The sequence below is a fragment of the Geotrypetes seraphini genome, chromosome 8 (assembly GCF_902459505.1).
Source record: "Geotrypetes seraphini chromosome 8, aGeoSer1.1, whole genome shotgun sequence".
NCBI lineage: Eukaryota > Metazoa > Chordata > Amphibia > Gymnophiona > Dermophiidae > Geotrypetes > Geotrypetes seraphini.
In genome coordinates, this window is record NC_047091.1 from 160,117,722 (window position 1) to 160,132,206 (window position 14,485).

Sequence of the window (14,485 nt, forward strand, 5' to 3'; positions counted from 1 at the left end):
ATCTGAATGCTTGGTTTCTCTCCCCCTGACTGCTCTCCCCGTGTCTCAATCAGTCAAGGAGATATTGGAGGCCTCTAGAAAGACCTCGACGAGAACCTGCTATTCCCAAAAATGGACCAGATTCTCAACCTGGTGCTCCTCCCACAGCCAGGACCCGGTGTCGGTCCCCGTCCCTCTGGTCCTGGACTATTTACTTCAATTATCTCATTCCGGCCTAAAGACCAACTCCATTCGAGTACACCTCAGTGCGATTGCGGCCTTTCATCAGCCCCTGGAAGGGAAAGCCCTCTCGCTCCATCCCTTAGTCTCTCGCTTCATGAAGGGTCTTCTGAACGTCCAACCCCCTCTCAAACCTCCCCCGGTGATTTGGGACCTTAACGTGGTTCTGGCTCAACTAATGAAATCTCCATTTGAGCCCCTAGACAAATGCCATCCAAAATTCCTCACTTGGAAGGTAATTTTCCTACTCGCGCTCACTTCCGCCCGGCGGGTTAGTGAATTACAAGCTCTGGTAGCGGACCCACCCTTCACGGTATTCCATCACGACAAGGTGGTACTCCGCACCCATCCAAAGTTCTTGCCTAAAGTAGTGTCTGATTTCCATCTCAATCAGTCCATTGTCTTGCCTGTGTTTTTTCCCAAGCCCCACTCTCACCCCGGAGAAGTGGCGCTCCACACTCTTGACTGCAAGAGAGCGTTGGCCTTTTACCTCCAACGCACTCAGTCACACCGGAAAGTCCCACAACTGTTTTTGTCCTTCGACCCAAACCGGTTAGGTCACCCAGTTTCCAAACGCACCTTGTCCAACTGGTTGGCCGACTGCATCTCCTTTTGCTACGCTCAGGCTGGTCTCGCGCTGCATGGTCGAGTAATAGGACACAAAGTCTGAGCGATGGCAGCCTCCTTAGCTTTCCTCAGGTCCACACCTATTGAGGAAATCTGCAAGGCTGCCACGTGGTCTTCGGTTCATACCTTCACCTCCCACTACTGTCTGGACTCACTATCCAGGAGCGATGGCCGGTTCGGCCAATCGGTTTTACGAAATCTATTCGCTTAAATTGCCAACTTCCCTCCATCCCTTTTCAGTTAGCTTGGAGGTCACCCACATGTGAGAATATCATGCCTGCTTGTCCTGGGATAAAGCACAGTTACTTACCGTAACAGGTGTTATCCAGGGACAGCAGGCATATATTCTCACAACCCGCCCACCTCCCCGAGGTTGGCTTCTTTGCTAGTTAAGTGAACTGGAGACCACGAGGGGATGCACCCCCTAGTGGAGCAGGAAGGCACGCATGCGTGGAGCAGCAGAGCAAACTTAAATCTTCAATCAAGTTTGCTTGAAAATGCTTCCGCATCGGGGCTCCGTAGATGACGTCACCCACATGTGAGAATATATGCCTGCTGTCCCTGGATAACACCTGTTACGGTAAGTAACTGTGCTATTTGAAACGTGTATCCTGCCAGAGCTGGTGTTAAACCGCAAACATGAGCTAGGATTTAACAGAGAGAGAAAAAGTCTTTTTTGTTGTGTGGTTAGGAGAAGGCAAAAGGGGTGAAGAGGCTATAAAATAAACCCACCAGGATGTTTGAAAAAAACACCCAATTGGGCAGGAAAATCGAATCAAAAAATCGATTCAATAGGCTGAATCGAATCAAATTTTTTTTTCCTGAATTGGGAGGACAAGGTAATGGACAAAAGGAGTTGAATTAGCATACAGTGCGAAACTTGTGATGTGATATGGATTTCAAACCTTTTTGTTTGTCTCATAAGGTATCTGCAGGTTTGCTGCTATCTTGTAGAGATGGTGCTAGAGAATGATACAGGGGCAAAGTTTGTCCCTGTTTCTGTGGGTTCTGTCCCAATCTACAGAAGCCTCAAATACTTAAATTGTATGAGTATATTTAAATATTTTATTAAAATTTAAAAAAGGACAATATTCTGTTCAACTAAATCTCAGAGAACTTCCTTTTCGATCTGGTTTTGGTTCAACCTTCCTAAAGATTTGGTTGTCTGTGTTTTAACATCTGGGGAGATAATTGAATTGTCTTTCAAACATGGGTATAAAAGAGAACCAACACAGTATAGTGGATGAACAGAAAAATAAGTGTCTATTAAATGTTGGAAATGCTCCTTCATGCCAGCATTACTGGATCTGTTGCAGTAACAGTAAGATGCTTGAACAACTGGGCATGTAGCAGGTGGTAGGAATTAGAGAATGACACGGGGAAAAAATCTGTCTCCGTCACTGCATCGTCCCCGGCCCACCATCCTCTGCACCGCCCCCGCCCCCGCCATCCCTTTCACCGCCCCGTCACCGCCACTGCCATCCCATTCACCGCCCCGTCACTGTCCCCGCAACATCCATATAAGCCTTAGTACTGCAATATTTAGCTTATTCCTTTCTTATAAATCAAAGTTCTGGCTGCTGAACTAGAGAAAGAGATGTTCAGCTGGCAGGGCTTTGTTTATAAATTTTTATCAACACAACTAATATACTACTTTATCCTAAAGCAAAAAATAAATAAATAGAATTTTTTTTTCTATCTTTGTTGTCTGGTTTCTGCTTTCCACTTCTTCTCATTCAATTCCTTCCATCCACTGTGTGTCTTCTCTCTGCGTCTTCCATTTGCTGTTACTGTGCCTCTCCCTTCACCCCCTCCCACAATTGGTCTAGCACCCATCTTCTTCCCTCCGCTCCCCCATAGTCTGGCATCTGTCTTCTTCCCTTCCAGCGTCTTCTCCCCACTCTGCCTTCCACATTTCCCTTCAGGGTCTGTTCCTCTCTATCCTCTTTCAATGTCTGTTCTATTCCTCTCCACCACCACCCTTCCCTCCCTCCTTTACCATCTGTTCCTTTCTACCACCCTTCTTTCATATCTTCTATCAGTCCCCCCACCATCACTAGCAGTCTCTCTTCTCCCTTACCATGAGCAAATAGAACTTCTAAAAATTGAATTGCTGAGGCATTATTTCTAATGCCTCAGCATTAGACATCAATTTTATAATTCTTACTGTCTGCTCTGATTTCATTCACAATTTGGTTTGTGTTGTGGCTGAGGATTCCATGAGGCATTTAACCTTTTCCTGTCTCTTGAACTGTGATTTCAAGTTGATTCCTTCAATAATGGAGTCTCACGGCAGTAGCAGTTTTCTCTTTTGGGCTCTTTTGACATTGTTTAAGGGATTTCTTGTACATTTGGTGCTGGTCTTCTTTGATGAGGTCACTTCAGAATCTATTTCCAAGGAAGAGAAACTTTTTCCCTTTCACTCCCTCCTTCCTTGTGTGAGCCGGGAACACGCGGTCCTCACAGCCCCCACCCGCACGCCAGCTCGATCGTTTAACCAGCTTCCTCTCTCCACCTCACCTTAGTTTGCCGGATTTCTTTTTTGGCGACCGGCACGCTTTCAAAGAGCCGCGCATGTGCGGCTGCTCAAAGTTCAATCTTCTGCTCTGCTGCAACTTCCTGTTTCCGGTTGGGTCAGAGCAGAAGATTGAATACTGAGCAGCCGCGCATGCTCGGCTCTTTGAAAGCGTGCCAGTCGCCGAAAAAGAAAGCCGGCAAACTAAGGTGAGGTGGAGAGAGGAAGCCGGTTAAACGATCGAGCCGGTGTGCGGGTGGGGGCTGCGGGGACCGCGCGATCCTTGATGCCTCACTGTGGTGACAAGACCATTCACCGCTCCACGGGGCGGTGAATGGCCTTGTCCCCATCCCCGCAGAGCCTGCTATTTTTCATTCCCCGTTTTGGCGGGTTACCCGCGGCTAAACACGGTAGCCGCGGGTAAACCGCCACTGTGCCATTCTCTAGTAGGAATCTGATCAGCAGACAAGACTTGTTGCCACATCATAGGCCAGGGATCTCAAAGTCCCTCCTTGAGAGCCGCAGACCAGTCGGGTTTTCAGGATTTCCCCAATGAATATGCATTGAAAGCAGTGTATGCACATAGATCTCATGCATATTCATTGGGAAAATCCTGAAAACCCGACTGGATTGCGGCCCTCAAGGAGGGACTTTGAGACCCCTGTCATAGGCAGGCAAGACAACTGATATCATTTAACAGTATTTCATTGAAATCCAAAAGCAGTTTATGCAGGGTTTTTAAAAAATATTATTGAATTCAGTTGCCAGTTGTCTAAGATGTGTTAAGTTTTTCTATATTGATACTGGCATTTTATAGATTTTATAGATAGTTAGAATAGCCTGTTTGTCCCCATGGCCCTGGGTTCTGTCCTTGTTCCCAACCCTACGGGCTCTGACCCCACCCCACGTGTAACCTTGGGTACCCATCCCTGTGTCATTCTCTAAGGGGACTGATTTGGAACATCTTGCTGTGTGTCATTTGTATTCTGGAACTTTTAGCATCAGGCTGCATTTTTCTGGATGTCTTCTTGAAAAATAGTTTGATGCCTGACCTAGGGGTCCTTTTACTAAGGTGCGCTAGCCGTTTTAGCGTGCGGTAAAATGGCTAGCACACCTTAGTAAAAGAACCCCCTAGTTGGTTATCATAGATTTTATAGCAAAACCTGGAAAATGAGGCTTATCTTGCAAGTCTTTACTTGAAAATATACACCGATAAGAAGCTTACTAATGGCAAAAGTTATTAATGTGTGCTAGCTAATGCAGTTAATTTACCTCGTTTTACTCCAGGTCCTATTTTATGCAGTGGGGCCTACTTAATAATCAATGAACGATAATGGCATTATCAACTTATTATTTGTTGCTTTTCTTTTCTATAAATTCATCATGTTGGTAACTCTAGCAGGAAATTATAAGCCTAGCAATATTTTTCTAAGGCTAAGAACTGGTAAAGTCTATAGCAAATTAATAAAGAGATGTTTTGAGTTTTGAAAATGATGCTGAACGTTGGCGTAGTAAGGGGGGTGCAGGGGAGGGGGTAGTCCACCACAGGCATTGTCTTCCTAAGGGTATGGCACCCCTCCTCCTCTCCTTGCCACGCTCACATGCCTCTTGCCTTTCCCTGTACCTTTTTTACTTCACTGGCGCAAGGTTGCAGTCAGCTCGGCATTGGCTCTCTCTCTCTGATGTCACTTCTGGGACCTGTGCCTAGGAAGTGATGTCAAAGGGCGAGTGGACATAGACATGAGCATGCTGCTTATGCCAGAGAAGTTAAAAAGGTACGGGGAAAGGTAAGGGGGTATGTGCGCTGCAGGAGAGGCTGGGGAAGAGGGCACCCTTTACCATTACTATACCACTGATGTTGAATATATACTTTTTATTGGACATTATGGGGCTGATCTGTAAGAGGCACCTGAAATGGCAGGCACTTTGAAAAATGGCATCTGCTGTTTGTAAATCACATTCAGGCACCACTTAGAGAATTGTGCCTTACGACAAACTTAGACGCTGGTAATGTAGGCCTACATTTCTAGCACCTAGTGGTGCTTGGTTGCTTATTTATTTATTAAAAAAATTTCTATACCATTTTTTATCCCAGGACAAGCAGGCAGGTATTCTCACTAGTGGGTGATGTCATCAGACAGAGCCCCGGTACGGACGTCTCACAAGCACGTGTTGCTTGTAGAAACTTAAAGTTTCTAGATGCCCGCACCGCGCATGCGCCGGTGCCTTCCTACCCGGAGATCCGGGCGTGTCTCCTCAGTTCTTTCTTTTCCGCGGAGCTGAGAAGTTCAACTTCTTCATGCGCTAGCTGAATTCAGTTAAATTTGCCTTCCTTGTCCGCGTTTTCGTTTTCGTTTCTTTTAATTACTTTAACAGTTCTTTTCTTTTTCAAAAAAAAAAAAAAAAAGGAGAAGATTATTTCCTCCGGCGGGTCGAACGGGCCGGCCACGTGGCTCAGGCCCACGGGCTTCGACCTCGCGGCAGAGATTTTCCGGCCTATGTCCCGGCCAATCACCGGTTTTAAAAAGTGCAGCAAGTGCCAACGCGCGATTTCACTCACGGACCCTCACGGGCGCTGTTTGCAGTGTTTGGGCCCTGACCACATCCCGAAATCGTGCGGGCCTTGCTCTACCCTTACGGCACGCTCTTTCAAGCGGCGTTGCCTATTGTGGGAATCGATGTTCAAGATGGACGCAGCTAAGGATCCCTCAGCCTCCACTTCATCTGATACCTCCCCGGTGCGGGCGAAACCGGCATCGACTCCTCCTGCATCGAGTGCGGTGAAACCGGCATCGCTCGCCCCGACACCATCCACGAGCTCGACGTCGGTGCCTGCCCCGGTCTCCTCGGTTCAGGTACCTCTTCCTTCCACAGTGCCACCAATGGTCATCAAAGTGCCGAAAGCTACTAAGCAGAAGCACTCGACCTCGAAGGAGCGCGATGCCCGTGCAGGAGGACCCCCTTTCGGTGCGGATCCCTCCCTATCGGCTTCGCTACGGTCCGTGCTGGAAGCTCAATTCGTTGAGCTCATGCAGACCATCGGACCCGGGCTCATCGCTGCCATACAGGGTGACCTCCCGGTACCGGTCCAAAGGGGCGGTCCGCCCCCTCCCCCTCCCCCACACCGTTCGACCTCGACAACCGACGAGGACGAACGAGGGAGGGCGGCGATACCCACGCGGCAAGCCTCGCTTACCGACATGCCGCCATTAGAACCCATTACGCCTCCGCGCCAACATGGGACCAGACCTTCGATCGATACTCGAAGCCCTGGGCATAGTCAGGAAGAGTTCCTCCGTACTCCTTACCAGACTTGGGTAGCATCGCAGGAACCCGCATCGCAAACCCAGTGGCGATCCACCGCTTCCAGCCCTATCCACTTGGGGACCTCGGGAGACCATGCGATGCACAGACGATCCCGATCCCCGTCCCGCCACCGAGACGGGCACCGATCGAGACACTCATCCTGGCACTCCTCACGCTATTCGGAGGTGTCACCGCAGAAAAAACTGCAACGTAGGGGATACTCCTCATCAGAGGCGTCCCCTCCGAGGGGCCCAGAGTACGAGGAGACACCGGTGCCCGATTCTCCTTGTCACTCCCCGATGTCCACGGACCTGGAGGCCTCCTCCTCCGCCAGCCCGTCCCACAGACCGACGCTGGCGGAACAATTGTCCTTCTCATCATTCCTCCGACAAATGGCGGATGATCTGGATGTGACCCTTGACACGGGCTCCCGATACTCCAAAGAGTATCTGGACACCATGCATTTACCTAACCCCCCAACGGAGTCGCTTCGGCTCCCCCTGCATAAATTGCTGGATCAGACCTTCATGCAGTGTTTCGAAACACCGTACTCCATACCGGCGATTCCCAGCAAACTCGATGCTCGATACCGCATCGTGCACCATAAAGGGTTCGAGGGCCCCCAACTCTCCCACCAATCCCTGCTGGTCGAGTCCTCCCTAAAACGCTCTCATCCCTCCCAGGTCTACGCCTCTGTACCGCCGGGCCGAGAGGGGAGAACGATGGACAAATTTGGTAGAAAATTCTACCAAAACTCCATGATGGCGTCACGGGTGCTAAACTACAACTTCTTTTTCTCTTCCTATTTGGAGTTCTTCTTGCCGGTGCTCCGCAAGTTCACTCCGTTCATAGACAACCAAGCTCGATTCGAGTTCGAGGAAGTGGTAGCCTCTCTCTCCCAATTACGCCTCCAGCTGATGCAATCCTCCTTCGATGCATTCGAACTCTTGGCACACGCCGCCGCAAGCGCGGTAGCGATGCGTCGCCTGGCATGGCTCCGTACCATCGATATGGATCCCAACCTTCAGGACAGACTCGCCAACGTACCATGTGCTGGAGCTGACCTGTTCGATGAGTCTATCGAAACTGTTACCAAGAAGCTGTCGGATCATGAAAAATCCTTTCAATCCATCCTGCGGCCCAAACCCAAACCTCAACAGTCTCGACCTTCCAGGCCACCCCTGATTTACCAGCGGCGTTACATGCCCAGACAAACGCCTGCTGCGAGGCAGCCTGCGAAGAGACAACCTCCCCAGAAGTCTCAGCAAAAACCTCAGCCACCGGCCGTACCTAAGGCCCCCCAGCCCTTTTGACGCCCCCCCCGGGAGCATAACCTCGGCCTCTCCCATAGGGGGCCGCCTCCATCTTTTCTACCATCGATGGGAGGCCATAACTACGGACCTATGGGTCCTCACCATCATAAGAGAAGGATACTCTCTTCAATTCCACCGGGTCCCCCCGGACCATCCCCCAAGAGAGTATCCTTCAAGCTCGACGCAGACCGCCCTTCTTCTTCAGGAAGTCCAAACCTTACTCCAGCTTCGGGCTGTCGAGCCGGTCCCGTCAGACCAATTGAACCGAGGGTTTTACTCCCGGTACTTCCTCGTCCCGAAGAAAACGGGCGACCTGCGACCCATTTTAGACCTTCGGGCCCTCAACAAGTTCCTGGTCAAAGAGAAGTTTCGCATGCTGACTTTGGCTTCTCTATACCCCCTCCTCGAGCAGAACGACTGGTTATGCTCCCTGGATCTCAAGGAGGCCTACACTCACATCCCCATTCACCCGGCCTCCCGAAAGTTCCTCAGATTTCGGGTGGGAAATCTGCACCTACAGTATCGAGTGCTACCATTCGGCCTATCTTCGTCCCCCAGAGTCTTCACAAAGTGCCTGGTGGTAGTGGCCGCAGCACTCCGGGACAGGGGTCTACAGGTATTCCCATACCTCGACGACTGGCTCATCAAGGCCCCGTCAGCCCCAGAGGTCACTTCGGCGGCCGTGGCTACAACCTACTTCCTCCAGAATTTGGGCTTCGAGATCAACTTCTCCAAGTCCCATCTACAACCCACCCAGTCCCTCCCCTTCATCGGAGCGGTCCTGGACACCACCCGACTCCGAGCATTCCTACCTCGGCAACGCATGGAGTCTCTTCTTCATCTCTGCCAGTCGGTGTCGACTCGCCAAACCCTACCGGCGAGACAACTGATGGTGCTCCTGGGCCATATGGCCTCCACAGTACATGTGACACCCTTTGCCAGACTCCACCTCAGGATCCCCCAGTGGACCCTGGCATCACAGTGGAATCAGACATCCGATCCACTATCCAAACGCATCTTAGTCACACCTGCTCTTCGGCAGTCTCTACTTTGGTGGATGACCTCTTCGAATCTATCCAGAGGTTTGCTGATGCACTCTCCCCCCCATCAGAAAGTCCTCACGACCGATTCGTCGAATTACGCATGGGGGGCCCATCTGGAGGGTCTCCGCACCCAAGGATTCTGGACCAATGCGGAGAGACTACACCAAATCAATCTACTGGAACTCAGAGCCATCTTCAATGCGCTCCAAGCTTTCCAACACCTACTCCACGACATGGTAATCCTCATTCGCACAGACAATCAGGCCGCCATGTATTATATCAACAAGCAAGGAGGCACGGGCTCGGCCCTCCTTTGCCAGGAAGCTCTACGAGTCTGGGACTGGGCGGTGCGCCACAACACCCTACTCAGAGCAGTATACATCCAAGGGGAGAACAACGTCTTAGCAGACAAACTAAGCCGTCTGCTACAACCGCACGAATGGACTCTCCATTCCAGCCCCCTTCACCAAATCTTCACGCAATGGGGGACGCCTCAGATAGACCTCTTTGCGGCTCCCCACAACGCCAAACTGCCTCAGTTTTGCTCCAGGATTTACACTCCTCATCGCCTCGAGGCAGATGCTTTTCTACTGAACTGGGGGAAACGATTTCTATATGCGTTCCCACCATTCCCGCTGATCCAGAAGACTCTGGTCAAGCTGAAACTCGAACGGGCCACCATGATTCTAATAGCTCCTCGGTGGCCCAGACAACCTTGGTTCTCCCTCCTACTTCAACTCAGCAGCAGGGAACCAGTACCACTTCCAGTGTTTCCTTCACTACTTACTCAACATCAAGGATCACTACTTCATCCCAACCTGCAGTCTCTCCACCTGACAGCTTGGTTCCTCTCAACGTAACCCCTCACCAATTCACAAGAAGTGAGGGAGGTCTTGGAAGCTTCCAGGAAGCCCGCCACTCGACAATGCTACTCCCAGAAATGGACCAGATTCTCCTCATGGTGTGTTTCTAAGTCAAAGGAACCTCAGCGAGCTTCCTTATCCTCCGTGCTGGACTATCTCCTACACCTATCTCAATCTGGGCTCAAGTCCACGTCCATACGAGTCCATCTGAGCGCTATTGCGGCGTTCCACCAGCCTCTACAAGGGAAACCCCTCTCGGCCCATCCGGTGGTCGCCAGATTTATGAAAGGACTCTTCCATGTTAACCCTCCTCTCAAACCACCCCCAGTGGTTTGGGACCTCAATGTAGTCCTTTCCCACCTCATGAAGCCCCCGTTTGAACCACTCAACAGGGCCCCTCTGAAGTATCTCACCTGGAAAGTGCTTTTCCTTGTAGCCCTTACGTCCGCTCGCAGAGTCAGCGAACTCCAGACATTGATGGCGGACCCACCATTCACAGTATTCCACCATGACAAGGTGGTCCTCCGCACTCACCCGAAATTCCTGCCTAAGGTGGTCTCCGAATTTCATCTCAACCAATCCATTGTACTTCCAGTATTCTTCCCTAAGCCTCATTCTCACCACGGAGAATCGGCCCTTCACACTCTAGACTGCAAACGTGCCTTGGCTTTCTACCTGGATCGCACCAAGCCACACAGATCCACTCCTCAACTTTTTGTCTCCTTCGATCCTAATAAGTTGGGAAGACCCATATCGAAGCGCACCATCTCTAATTGGATGGCGGCTTGTATCTCTTTCTGCTATGCCCAGGCTGGATTATCACTTCCTTGTAAGGTCACAGCCCATAAGGTCAGAGCAATGGCAGCCTCAGTAGCATTCCTCAGATCAACACCAATCGAGGAAATTTGCAAGGCTGCCACCTGGTCCTCGGTTCACACATTCACCTCACATTATTGTCTGGATACCCTCTCCAGACGGGATGGACAGTTTGGCCAAACAGTATTGAAAAATTTATTCTCTTAAGTCGCCAACTCCCCCTCCATCCCACTGAGGTTAGCTTGGAGGTCACCCACTAGTGAGAATACCTGCCTGCTTGTCCTGGGATAAAGCAATGTTACTTACCGTAACAGTTGTTATCCAGGGACAGCAGGCAGCTATTCTCACGTCCCACCCACCTCCCCTGGGTTGGCTTCTCAGGCTAGCTACCTGAACTGAGGAGACACGCCCGGATCTCCGGGTAGGAAGGCACCGGCGCATGCGCGGTGCGGGCATCTAGAAACTTTAAGTTTCTACAAGCAACACGTGCTTGTGAGACGTCCGTACCGGGGCTCTGTCTGATGACATCACCCACTAGTGAGAATAGCTGCCTGCTGTCCCTGGATAACAACTGTTACGGTAAGTAACATTGCTATATCAAAATGATATAGAAAATGATTACAGAATGGGTTACAGGTTAACATACTGTACATAATATACAGTTAAAAGGTTACAATTTGCTATTGTTATAGTACAAGTTGTTTTTTTTTTTGGGGGGAGGGGTTTAGTAAAAGTTTTTATCCTAACTTAGCACATACTAAGAATCTAATACCAATGTACATAATATACAGTTTACAGGTTGCAATTAACCTAGTTACAGTGCAAGTGTTTTCAGTTCAAGATTTTAACCTAAATCGACACATACTAGGGATCTAATACTGTACATAATATACAGTTTACAGATTAAATTCGTCATAGTTACAGTGCAAGATTTTTCAATACAAGTTTTTATCCTAACTTGACACAAACCGAGGATCTTCAATTTTGGAGACTGAATGGATCATTTTGGTCTTTATCTGCTATCATTCACTATGGTATTTTATTAGAGAATAGTCATAGAATGAACATCATTGCAAAATTCCTGGACTCCCACTGGTCAGGTGGAGGTTCACAGATCACACGCCCAAGAGCATCCAAAACTGGAGGTGGCCTATAAAGCTTAGTGACACTTAAGGCCAACTCCGCCCCTAAACATGCCTACTTAGACATGCGGTAACGCTAAGCACCGCTAGGCACCTGGATGTTAGCCACTGGTCCCGGGAAGGCCTAGATTTTTTTAAATTGTTTTAAAATTTGCTTTTAATAGCATGATCAATTATTGCACCACTTAAACCTGATTTAAAACGATTAAGTTAGGTGCCAGCAGGTGTGATCTAGGCGCCCACCGGCACCTAACTTTAAGCAACCTTTATAGAATTTTCCTTTCCATCTGTTCATCAATGACTTTAGTCTTTCTACAACTTTTTATTTAAATTTAAAGTGTGATTATATGTGTCATTTATTTGAATCATATAATGTGAATGTTCAATTGTATGCAGCTAAAGTGAGTGAAGAGGCATCTGTTTTTTTTTGTTTTGTTTTTCCAGTTGTTCAGCACTTCCTCTTAAACTGTCATATTGCTATACAATTACAGCAATTTTTAGTAGCGAGAGAACAGAAATGATTTTGTTTCATCTGTAGAGAATAAGAAGAAATTAGAATCCCTATTAGTAAGGAATGATTCAAGGTTCGCTAGGACAAACTGAGAATCTTTGTCCTTAATCTTTTCCTTTAAATTTGTTTGTTTAGAAATGGTAACATGTTTCCCCATAATGTGGGCTTAAAAAGAATTTTGTATGTATGAATGAATGATTATGAATTGTTTTGAGAGTATTTTTCTTTTTTTCCTTGAATTATTGGATATTGTAAATGTATTCAAAAGTATAAATAAAAAAATAAAAATAAATAAATAAATAAAATAGATGAATCTATTCTAGAAAACAACCCCGAAGACTTCATCTTACAATGGGAAAGATTATGCTCCCTTGATGACCCTTGATGACCTAACCCCACTTCAAACCAGAACCAGAAGAAGATCAGATAAATGGTTCGACTCCGAACTGCTACAACTCAAAAAGCAATGTAGACAACTAGAAAGGAAATGGAGAAAATCGAACTCGGATCATATAAAATCTGCCTGGAAAAAAATCAACAAACAATACAAATCACAATTAAAGGACAAGAGAAAAGCACACTACACCAACCTAATAGGCACTGAAACCCAAGACACCAAAAATCTATTCCAAATTCTAAAAACCCTACCTGACACCAAACCCTACCTGACCACTAACAATACTATTACCCCCTCAGCCACGCTATTAGCAGAACACTTCCAAAATAAAATTACTAATGCAAGAGCTACCCTCAATGACTCCTCTACCCATCCTAACGAATTCACAATTCTCCCCACAGATAGAGATTCCACTGCAGCAGACAGAATATGGTCTCAATTCCCCAACATTCAATGGCGTGAATTCAACAAATACTACAAAAAATACAGCCATGCATCCTGTGACCTCAACAACTGTCTACCATATCTCCTTAAAAACATCCAGCACAAAATTCCGCGTTCTTCTTCTGAACTGGATACAAATCTCGCTCATAAATGGCCACTACCCAACCAACCTCAGCGAAATCATCATCACCCCGATCCTCAAAGACCCCAAAGGACTGATAGACCAAACAACCAACTACAGACCCATTGCCTCTATTCCACTCTGTGTCAAAATAATAGAAGGACTAGTTGCCAAATTCCTTTCCAATTACCTAGAAAACCAAAACATACTCCATCCCACGCAATCCGGCTTCAGAAACAACTTCAGCACAGAAACACTGCTAGGATCTCTCCTGGATACTGCCAGACAACACCTCAGCTCAGGAAAAAAAATGATGCTCATACAACTAGACCTGACCGCTGCTTTCGACTTGGTGGATCATAACATACTACTATAAATCCTAGATACAATAGGTATCACAGATAAAGTATACTCATGGTTTGAAGGATTCCTTAAATCAAGAACCTATAGAGTAAAATCTGACAAAGAAAAATCTGAACCTTGGTCAAACCCCTGCGGAGTGCCCCAAGGATCCCCTCTATCACCGACTCTATTCAACCTCTGTACTGCCTCCCTTAGCTCACACCTGGACAAACAAGGCATAACTTCCTACAGCTATGCAGATGACATTACCATTCTCATACCCTTCGATCAACCAAAACTCTCCATGACAAACACAATACACCAAGCACTAAAATCAGTAGCAACCTGGATGAAAGATCACAAACTGAAATTGAACCCAGATAAAACTAAATTCATCCTCCTAGAAAACAACAAATACCAACCATAACCAACATTGAAATCAACACAATCAACTACCCCATTCAAGCCACCCTAAAATTACTAGGAATAACAATCGACAGATGCTGCACCATGCAACTGCAAATCAATAAAACAATACAAAAATCATTCTCAATCATGAGAAACTTAAGACAAATTCGTAAATTCTTCGAAAAAACTCAATTCCAGCTCATAGTTCAGTCCCTAATACTAGGCCTACTTGACTACTGTAACATCCTCTATCTCCCTTGCCCTGCAACTATAACAAAACAACTACAAACTATCCAAAACACAGCACTAAGACTCATCTACTCATTGAAGAAACATGACCACATTACAGAAGCATATCTCAAATCACATTGGCTTCCAATACCAGAAAGAATACAATTTAAATTCTACTGTCTACTAT

At 47.6% G+C, this 14,485-nt stretch overlaps 1 protein-coding gene across 8 annotated transcripts in view; it reads left to right on the top strand.

Annotated features, from left to right (window-relative positions):
* SH2B3 (SH2B adaptor protein 3) overlaps positions 1–14,485 on the top strand; it is a 284,404-nt gene that overhangs the window by 197,012 nt on the left and 72,907 nt on the right. The gene's annotated exons all lie outside the window — the stretch shown is intronic.